Below are 11,261 nucleotides of genomic sequence, written 5' to 3' on the forward strand. Positions count from 1 at the left end.
GACAGCGAGGGCGTGAAGGGGGCGGGGCTGGATCGAGAAACCCTGGGGGAGGCGGGGGTGCAGGGGACGGCGACGGTGTGAGGGGAGGGGTGGATCGAGAAACCCTAGGATTTGGGGGCAGGGGGGAGGTGGCGGCGGTGGGAGTGGATTGCGGTAGAGAGGAGGGGATCTGAGTTAGGGTTTGGGTAGTTGGGCTGCGGTTGGGTGAGAGGGTGAGGGGGTGAGGGCTGTCGTTGGATCCGGAAGCATCCGGCGGTGGTTGATGTATGATCCGCGTGATATGCCTATGGACCAATCAAAACGCACCAAACAATTTGAAGACCTTTTGACCATATAAATTGGTCATGATTGATTAAAGATAAATTTTTCATTTCATTTTTCAGTGCTCAAAATGAGGTTTTTTGTGAAAGACCTATCAAATATTTGTTCAAATGATGTCATATTTACATTTTAGATTTGCAAACAATATTGACAAAGAGAGTTTTTATTTCTTTTGCACCAAAAATCAATTTTACATTTTTTGAGTGCCCAAAATGAGCTTTTTAAGGACCTACCATATACTTGTTGCAAAATTGTACCAAATCAGTTTTCTAAAATAGTAGGACATATTTAATGCACAACTGAGCAAATGGTTGGGTGTGAAAAGCTTTGATCCACCTCTATGAAAAAGACAAATTTTCGCCGATTTAGGAGGAAGCGGGTCAAATTTGAACTACCGCTGCCTCATAGTTTGCTTTTTATTTTTTACAAAAATCATTTCTAGGTACTTAAGTATCTATTTAATCAAAGAAACACCAAAAAAATTCCAAGATTCAACCACTAGCTAGGAACAGTCAGGCCCACAGTTTTAACCGCATTTTGGAACGGGCATAAAAAATTCAAAAAAATCAAAAAATTGGAAAAACTTCGCATAGTGTCATTATATGTGATCAAGGTACCAGGAAAAATAATAAACTTGTAATACGACAATTCTTTAAAAAAAGTGTTCTCAGAAATGAGCTATCATATGTGAAGATTCATGACTTTCAAGCCAAATGATCAATCTTATGGCCACGTTCATGGCATAGTTTGTTCAAATGATCTCATATTGTGCGCAAGGGTGCATCTTGTAATGAAAAACAATGTTGCCTAAGGAAGTTATCATTTTCTTTGCGCAAAAAAATCATTTTTCATTTTTCGAGTGCCCAAAATGAGCTTTTTTGTGAAGGACCCACCAAATATTTGTTGAAAAATTGTACCAAATCAATTTTATAAAATACTAGGACATATTTAATGCACAATTGACCAAATGGTCTCGTGTGAAAATCTTTGATCCACCTCTCATGAAAAAGACAAATTTTAGCCGATTTAGTAGGAAGCGGGGCAAATTTGAATTGCAGTTGCCTCATAGTTTGCTCTTTATTTTTTACAAAAATCATTTTTAGGTACTTAAGTATCTATATAATCATAGAAATACCAAAAAATTCCAAGATTCAACCACTAGCTAGGAACACTCATGCCTGCCGTTTTGACCGCATTTTGTAACGGGCATAAAAAATTCAAAAAATAATTAAAAAATTGGAAAACCTTCGCATAATGTCATTATATGTGACCAAGTTACCAGGAAAAATAATAAACTTGTAATACTATATTTTTTAAAAAAAATTGTTCTCGAAATGAGCTATCATGTGTGAAGATTCATGGCTTTCAAGCCAAATGATCAATCTTATGGCCACACTCATGGCATAGTTTGTTCAAATGATCTCATATTGTGTGCAAGGGTGCATCTTGTAATGAAAAACAATGTTGCCTAAGGAAGTTATCATTTTCTTTGCACAAAAAAAATCATTTTTCATTTTTCGAGTGCCCAAAATGAGCTTTTTTTGTGAAGGACCCACCAAATATTTGTTGAAAAATTGTACCAAATCAATTTTATAAAATACTAGGACATATTTAATGCACAATTGACCAAATGGTCTGGTGTGAAAATCTTTGATCCACCTCTCATGAAAAAGACAAATTTTAGCCGATTTAGTAGGAAGCGGGGCAAATTTGAATTGCAGTTGCCTCATAGTTTGCTCTTTATTTTTTACAAAAATCATTTTTATGTACTTAAGTATCTATTTAATCATAGAAATACCAAAAAAATTCCAAGACTCAACCACTAGCTAGGAACACTCATGCCCGCCGTTTTGACCGCATTTTGTAACGGGCATAAAAAATTCAAAAAATAAATAAAAATTTGGAAAAACCTTCGCATAATGTCATTATAGGTGACCAAGTTACCAGGAAAAATAATAAACTTGTAATACTGTATTTTTTTTAAAAAATTGTTCTCGAAATGAGCTATCATGTGTGAAGATTCATGGCTTTCAAGCCAAATGATCAATCTTATGGCCACATTCATGGCATAGTTTGTTCAAATGATCTCATATTGTGCGAAAGAGTGCATCTTGTAATGAAAAACAATGTTGCCTAAGGAAGTTATCATTTTCTTTGCATGAAACAATCATTTTCCATTTTTCGAGTGCCCAAAATGAGCTTTTTTTGTGAAGGACCCACCAAATATTTGTTGCAAAATTGTACCAAATCAATTTTATAAAATACTAGGACATATTTTATGCACAATTGACCAAATGGTCTGGTGTGAAAATCTTTGATCCACCTCTCACGAAAAAGACAAATTTTAGCCGATTTAGTAGGAAGCGGGGCAAATTTGAATTGCAGCTGCCTAGTTTGCTCTTTATTTTTTACAAATGTTTTTAGGTACTTAAGTATCTATTTAATCAGAGAAACACCAAAAAAATTCCAAGATTCAACCACTAGCTAGGAACGGTCATGCCCGTCGTTTTGACCGCATTTTGAAATGAGCATAACAAATTAAAAAAAAATCAAAAAAATGGAAAACCTTCGCATAGTGTCATTATATGTGAACAAGTTACCAGGAAAAATAATAAACTTGTAATACGGCAATTCTTTTTAAAAAAGTGTTATCGAATGTGTGAAGATTCATTGCTTTCAAGCCAAATGATCAATCTTATGGCCACATTCATGGCATAATTTATTCAAATGATCTCATATTGTGTGCAAGGTTGCATCTTGGAATGAAAAACAATGTTGCCTAAGGAATTTATCATTTTCTTTGCACGAAAAAATCATTTTCCATATTTTGAGTGCCCAAAATGAGCTTTTTTTGTGAAGGACCTACTAAATATTTGTTGCAAAATTGTACCAAATCAATTTTCTAAAATACTAGGAAATATTTAATGCACAATTGACCAAATGGTCTGGTGTGAAAAGCTTTGATCCACCTCTCGTTAAAAAGACAAATTTTTGTCGATTCAGTAGGAAGCGAGTCAAATTTGAACTACAGCTGCCTCATAGTTTGCTCTTTATTTTTTACAATTCTTTTAGGTACTTAAGTATCTATTTAATCAAAGAAACACCAAAAAAATCCAAGATTCAACCACTAGCTAGGAACGGTCATGCTTGCCATTTTGACCGCATTTTGAAACGAGCATACCAAATTAAAAAAATCAAAAAAATAGAAAACCTTCGCAGAGAGTGTCATTATATGTGACCAAGTTACCAGGAAAAATAATAAACTTGTAATACGGCAATTCTTTAAAAAAAGTGTTGTCAGAAATGAGCTATCAGGTGTGAAGATTCATGGGTTTCAAGCCAAATGATCAATCTTATGGATACATTCATGACATAGATTGTTCAAATGATCTCATATTGTGCGCAAGGGTGCATCTTGGAATGACAAACAATGTTGCCTAAGGAAGTTATCATTTTCTTTGCACGAAAAAACCATTTTCCATTTTTTGAGTGTCCAAAATGAGCTTTTTTGTGAAGGACCTACCAAATATTTGATGCAAAATTGTACGAAATCAATTTTCTAAAATACTAGGAAATATTTAATGCACAATCGACCAAATAATCTAGTGTGAAAAGCTTTGATCCACCTGTCGTGAAAAAGACAATTTTTTGTCGATTGAGTAGGAAGCGGGTCAAATTTGAACTGCAGTTGCCTCATAGTTTTCTCTTTATTTTTTATAAAAATCATTTCTAGGTACATAAGTATCTATTTAATCAGAAATACATGGTTTGGTGGCCATACATCGAGGTTTGGACAGTGGTCGAGGGCCCCAACTCGAGAGCACGTAAACTCGCATGCCCGCCACGTGGTCACCGCATGACCGTGGCATTTACATGCATTATGGGAGGCCTAGGCATGTCTAGTGGGCTGGGCACTCCCCAGGTAGGTGTTAGAAAGGAAATTACAACATAAGATTCTCACGAAGATACCAAACTATGCCCAAACATGAATTAGCAGCCAAGTGTTTGATTAGCCGTACGGAAATGCACATGGCTAATGGGCGTGGCCGAGGATGATTAGTTACTAAGAAGACTGTCTTCACAAATTTTGAGCTCAAAAGGGGGACCTAGGTGGTACTTGCTTTGCAAAGTACAATACTGGACATAAATACGAATGTTAAAGCTGGGCTTAAAATAATGAATCGATTGAGCTGAAATTTGGTGGAGCATGGTTATTTGGGCATAGGAAAGCACTGTAGAAAATGGATACCATTTGGACATGCCAAAGTGGTACTTCCTTCACAATGCTTTTCTCTGGACAAAAAATTCGGAAAATTAGTGAGAGAAATTGGCTAAACGAAATGATCTCAAATTTTTTGTAGGTAAGTTACATAGGCATATAGAATATGTGGCAAAAATCAACTCATTAGGATATGCATAGCTAGTACTTATTTCACAAATGTTCTAGGTGGACAAAAACTTTGGAAATTTGCCGAGGAAGATTTACTGGGCAAATGGAGCTGAATTTTGTCATGAGGCAAAGATTTGGATATGAAAGAGTGCCCAAACTTTTTGAGGGCAATCAAGAATATATAAATAACACTTCCTTCACAATGCTCTTCTCTGGACAAAAACTTCGGAAAATTAGTGAGAGAAATTGGCTATATGAACTGAGCTCAAATTTGGTGTAGGTAAGTTACATAGGCATATAGAATATGTGGCAAAAATTCAACTCACTAGGATATGCGTAGCTAGTACTTCTTTCACAAAGGTTCTAGGTGGACGAAAACTTTGGAAATTTGCTGAGGAAGATTTACTGGGCAAATGGAGCTAAATTTTGTCACGAGGAAATGATTTGGATAGGAAATAGTGCCCAAAATTTTTGAGGGCAATTAAGAATATATAAATAGCACTTCCTTCACAAAGTGTTGTTCTGAACAGAATAGGAAAATGAATATTGTTGAATTATTTTTGAACTAGGCAAGGAAGGTTTTTTACATATTTGACAAAGACATGACCCAAGGAATTTATGAGATTTTTTGGGGAATTTTGGGAATGACAGAAATATAGGTTGCTTCACAACCTAGGGCAAAAATTGACACATGAACATGACACAGGCAAAACTGATGATGTGGAACCTAGTCATAGCAACCCACCACAATTTACAAGGTTATGACCATCTATATTGGTCGTGATCAGCTAGAAATAAGGCATCAGACTAGTTCTATCTGCTTTACGATCATTTCGTGTAAGAAAATTACGACCTTTCTGACCAAAATGATCGTTATAGTTCAGGGTTGGAGCCCCCCGAACAGCTTTTGACCAATTGGTCTCAAATGGTCGTAGATTTATGACCAATTCTTCCAGGGTCACTGACAGAAGGTCACAAGTTGACATATTTCTTGTAGTGTAGATGTATATGGTAGTGCTATTGGACAGAGCCTCAACTATAACAAATGCTCAATATTTTTTGGCAACTCTTGCCCAGTACCGATCCAGGAAGAAGTACGTGAAGCATTACTTGTTACTAGCTTGACGTTTGAGGAGAAGTATTTGGGATTACCAACCCTGGAAGGTCGTATGTCGAAGGGTCATTTTTAGAACCTCCAAGCAAGGCTTACTAAATGCCTAATTCAGTGGGGCGACAGAGATTTGGCACAGCCGGGTCGTGAGGCTTTAATTAAGTCTGTAGCTCAGACATTACCCACATAATGGGTGTCTTCAAAGTGTCATTCTTAGTATGCGAGGACTTGACACGTATGGTCAGGGATTTTTATTGGGGCTCGGCGGATGGTAAAAGGAAGGTGCATTGGAGAGGTTGGGAGCACTTGTTACAACCAAAAGATAGAGGTGGTCTAGGCTTTCGTGACTTTAGAATGTTTAACCAAGCTTTGTTGGCCCACCAAGCTTGGAGACTACTGAAAAAACCGGAGAGCTTGTGTGCTCAAGTGCTAAAGGCGAGATACTACCCGATGGGTAACTTGGAGGATACGGTTTCTCCTGGGAACGCATCACCGACATGGCAAGCCATATGCCATGGTCTGGATTTATTAAAAAAAGGGATCGTATGGAGAGTGGGTATGGAACAAGCATACATATATGGTGTGATAATTGGATTCCGAGACCATTCTCATATAAGCCAATTTCTGCCCAGGGAAGGTGCAGAGTTCGGTTTGTCTCTGAATTATTAACTAAGAATGGATCATGGAACATTGGGCTTCTTAATGAGCATTTTGTTGCAGCAGATGTACAAGAGATATTGAAGATCAGAGCCTCTCCTAGGTTGGAGGATGACACGATTGCATGGGGTCCAGGGAAGCATGGTGTTTTCACTGTTAAATCTGCATACTCGTTGGCCTTTGATGAATCACAGAGAGGAGATGCGGTCTCGTTGAGCTTTGTGCCATCAGGGAGTAGATCATGTTGGAACTACATTTGGAAAAGCTGGGCTCCTCCAGCGGTTCGGTCCTTTGCGTGGAAACTGGCCACGAATGCTCTCCCGACTTGGCAAAGGAAGCATATAATTGGGCTGGAGGTCACCAGCCAATGTCTGGTCTGTGGCACTAAGGAAGAGACAACTTCCATCCATCCGTTTGTTGTCAGATGGGACGTGATCTGTACCTCTCTTTGGCTAGTGTTTGGAATCTGCCTGACTTGCACTCTATGGTGAATAATGGGAGAGAATGGTTGCTGCATGTGTTGGCACCGTTGAGTGACTTTAGCCGCATGATGATACTGATGATCTTTTGGAGAACATGGTTCATTCGGAATGAGTTGGTCCATTGTAAGCCGGCGCCGCCCATGGATGTCTCAGTTTGGTTCTTACAGGGACATATAGACTCCCTTATTGGTGTTAAGCTGAACCCTAATGCAGATCCATCCAAAGGAAAGTCTTATATTGTGTATGAGGCACCCAGAACGGAGATGTCCAGAAGACAGCAGCCAGTTGCGCTGAGTTGGACGCCATCAATGTCAGGATGGATGAAATTGAACACACACGGTGCATTTATTTCTCTGGATGTAGCAGGAGCAGGGATGATCATGCGGGATCATCTAGGTGCTATTAATTTTTCAGCTTGTAGAGCCTTCTTTACATGCAGAGATGCATTGGAGGTGGTACTATGCGCATGCATGGAGGGGCTCTCCCTGGCCATTCAACGGATGGATCTTCCTATTATCGTGGAGCTGGATTCTCTCGAAGTGGTATCTTTGATCTTGGGTGCGGAGGTTGATCGCTCAATTTATGCTTCAATTGTGAAGGAGATAAAGCTTTTGATGAGTCTTAGACAAACTTGTATTACTCATGTATCTAGATCTCAAAATAAAGCTAGTGATATGTTAGCTTCTTTTGCTAGAACTCATGGTAGGACTATGACCTTGCTAGGAGCTAGCCCGAGTGAGGTTTTAGAGATTACCTCAGATGATTGTATGGACATTGTGATTGAGTAATACTAGTTTTCACCCCGCAAAAAAATGCACTCCCAATTCTACACATTTGATTGCGTTTTTTTTACTTGATATCCAAATGATTGTAAATGGTGCGGGACCTCAAGAAACAATTGCGGCAGGCTTTTGTCAAGGTGGATAAAGAAGGAGCACAAAACTATACATTATTGATTTATATAAAAGAATGCTAAGCAAAGCCAAATATTGTTGATCGGTTCAGAAAACGACAAACAAGAAACAAGGGGTGTGTGTTCCAAGACAACGCCTTCTTGATGGAATCGCCAATTGCCCACTTATGTTGACTTGTCTTACGACACCAGGGGCTAACATTCCTGATGCAGATCTACATATGAACACTTGCAACTACGTAACGATGTGGAATAGCGACTTTCGAACCATTTTGTGTAAGAGAATGGTTTCCATTACTTTGAAAAATGGATTCTTATATCAAACAATAGCTATTGTCTTAAAGAAGAAAAGAAACTAATACAAGTCGAAGACGCAGAATGATAGTGAATATAGAGAAAAATTCTTCTTATTTTCTTGTTCCTGAAAATATTCTATCTATCTACTAGATGCGGTAGAGAATTGAAATTTTTCATGTCTTTCAATTCTCGTGCTCATAATTGGACATGCGGATGCCAATACTGGCTAATCAACCCAAAAGGTTAGATCGTGAGTTTTCACCCAGAGAGTACAATGGCGATGTCTGACGCCAGAGACTCCGTCCACCACTCTACCGGCTTGCTCACATAGAGATAGCGCACCAAAGGCCAGAGAACGTCGACAAGGAAAACATCGTCATGTCATTCCGATCATTGTTGTAATGCTATGTTGCGAAAGGTTTTCGTGTGTGCCATGACAACAACCATAAGCCACCACCACTAGATGTGCCACCTAGATACCAATGTCCACAAGGGGGCGCTCCAGCCGGCAATCAAGCCAGAACCAACTCAAGGTTCATAGGCATCGGTGGTGAAGACGAGAGTCACGCCACCAAACTCCCTATGGGGCCAAGCCGAACTACAGCACGGCAAATCCACTCTATTCGATAAGTCTCGCCACCATTTTTCCACGCTCGGTGCCACATCTAATCCGCACATGGGGTTGTTGGATCAACGCACCATGTCCACCATGTCACCACATCTAATCCACATAAAGGGGTGCCGACCCTCGCGAATAGCCCAGGCAACACATTGTCCTACTCCATCTGAGGGAGGAGGGAAATGCCACTACCACCATGCACCACTTTCCACCGACGGCCAACCATGGTTCGATATTGATCATAGTTTTAAATAGCAGGCTATGCCACTTAGCGGCATCTCACCTAGGAGCTATGAAAAGCTATAGCGAGCTAACACCCATTTAGCATTCTTGCTTAAATCGTGAAAAGGATGAAAAAAATAAGTATACAATCAAACATCATATGATATATCAAGTATACTTGACATAGACATGTTCTGGCATAACAAAAACAATGTACTCATCAAGCATCCTAATTCAGTAACCAAGCCTTGCATCAATGCATCACACACACATGCGCGCGCACACACACACAAACGGAGAGAGAGAGAGAGAGGGAGAGAGAGCATATCCAATGCTGACGTGCAAATTGGCTCCGGCATCAGTCCATGGACATGGGGTACCAGTCCGCAGGCACTGATGTGGGAGCCGACCATACAAAGTTGTCATGTATATGTCCGCCAGTAAATGGCAAATTTGAAATTCAAATAAAGGCCGATCCATAATGCTCGCCGGACCACACTAGCACTGGATCACATACCCGTTCACAACCAAAAATAGTCAAGTATTCCTAGTTTTTACATGCCCGATCACAAAAGACTCTCAGTCTACCAGACCTTGCAAAAAATAATCAGATTTTCTACCATGCCGGACCAGCAATCCGAACTTCCACGCTCAAAGGTGCCATCGCTGCCACGTATGCAGCTTCCGCCTCATTCTCCACCGCCTCCATCACCTCCTTGTGCACTAACTCCAACTCATCTTTCTACCATTGCATCATCTTGTAGAGGACGGCTTGCATGATCATTCTTTTCTCAGCATCCAAATTAAGCATCAAAATTTAAGGTCAACAACTTGGCATCCTCCGCATCGGTTGCGATCTTTACCTTCTTCTCTTGGAGCAACACCTTCTTCTCTTCCAGTATGGTCCTCTTCTCTTGGAGCATGGCCTTCTTCTCTTCGAGATTGCGCTTCTTCTTGGTCGCCCCATGAACAATTGAACCTCTCTGTATTTATATCCTCCTTGATGTCAGAGCGCGTGGATGGTATGCCATTGATGGTTGAGAGACTTTAATTCATGGTCGCAGATGATCGCGTCGGAGTAGGGCATGAAATTCTTGTGTTCATGGAACCATGTGTGAATGTTGGCCCAAAACATTGCGCCCTTTTGCTCCGTGCCATGCAACAGACCGAGACTAGTGGCCAACCATGCATCGCACAACAGCTCCTCCACCCATATGTTGAAGCTTTCTCCTCTACCCCTCCTCTTCAGATCACCGGCAAATTATCTGGATCATCGTCCTTGTCGTCCTCCTCCTGCTGCCCGGAGGCCCAATCCTACCGTTGTGTGCCCATGTTGGTATGGGTGTAGCCCTGTTGCGTGCTGGTCTGGGTGTAGCCCTGCTGCGTGTGGGTGTAGTTGTTGGACTGGGTGGGATCCGAGTCTTCCACATGTCCGTCCTCATAACCTCCTCCTCTGCCTCCGTCTTGAATGATGCCAAACATCTCCCTATCGACGTCGTCGTATGCTGGCTCCCCCACTTTTGGCATATATAGCAGCGAACATCATGCGGGCACCCATCTGCTCATTGCCCACCATCCGCGTCCGGACAAGCTGCGGCGAAGAACAATCCAAGAAGAGTAGTGACACCGCTTTTACGTCGATGATGTAATGCACTTGCCCGGCGGCGGTTGCCGTGGACTGCCTACCGATCGACTTGGCGGCGTAGAAGTACGGAGCCTTGTAATGCTCCAGTCATGGCCAGCATGCCCACCGCCACGTCCTTGGCCGTGACCTCATCCATGACCAGCATGCCCACCGCCACGTCCGCCACCAGCACGGCCTCCATCGGCCTTCTGCTTCTTGAGCATTTCCTCCTTTCCGGCCTTCTTTTTGACGCGGCGATTTTGCCACATCACCGAGCTGATCTTCTGGATGAGCATGGTGCCGGGATCCTCCTGCACCTCCACCACCTCCATCTCCCACAGGCTATCCTCTGGTTCCATGCGTTGACAGTGGGAGAAAAGGGCGAGAATTGGGTGAAGAGCGGCAGGATGAAAGAAGAGAGTGGGGCCAAGGATGTCAGTGGCTGACGTGTCTTGTGTTTGGACTCCCGCAAAACCCTCCCAGTGGCGAAGCCACACTTCAGCTGGGTAGCCAATTGACTACACAACTTTTTGCATAAACAAAATAAATCAAGTTGAAATCATGCCAAAAAATCTAACAAATGCATACATATGACTACACAACATTCAGTTGACCACACATGATT

Source organism: Triticum dicoccoides, chromosome 4B (assembly GCF_002162155.2).
Source record: "Triticum dicoccoides isolate Atlit2015 ecotype Zavitan chromosome 4B, WEW_v2.0, whole genome shotgun sequence".
Lineage (NCBI taxonomy): Eukaryota > Viridiplantae > Streptophyta > Magnoliopsida > Poales > Poaceae > Triticum > Triticum dicoccoides.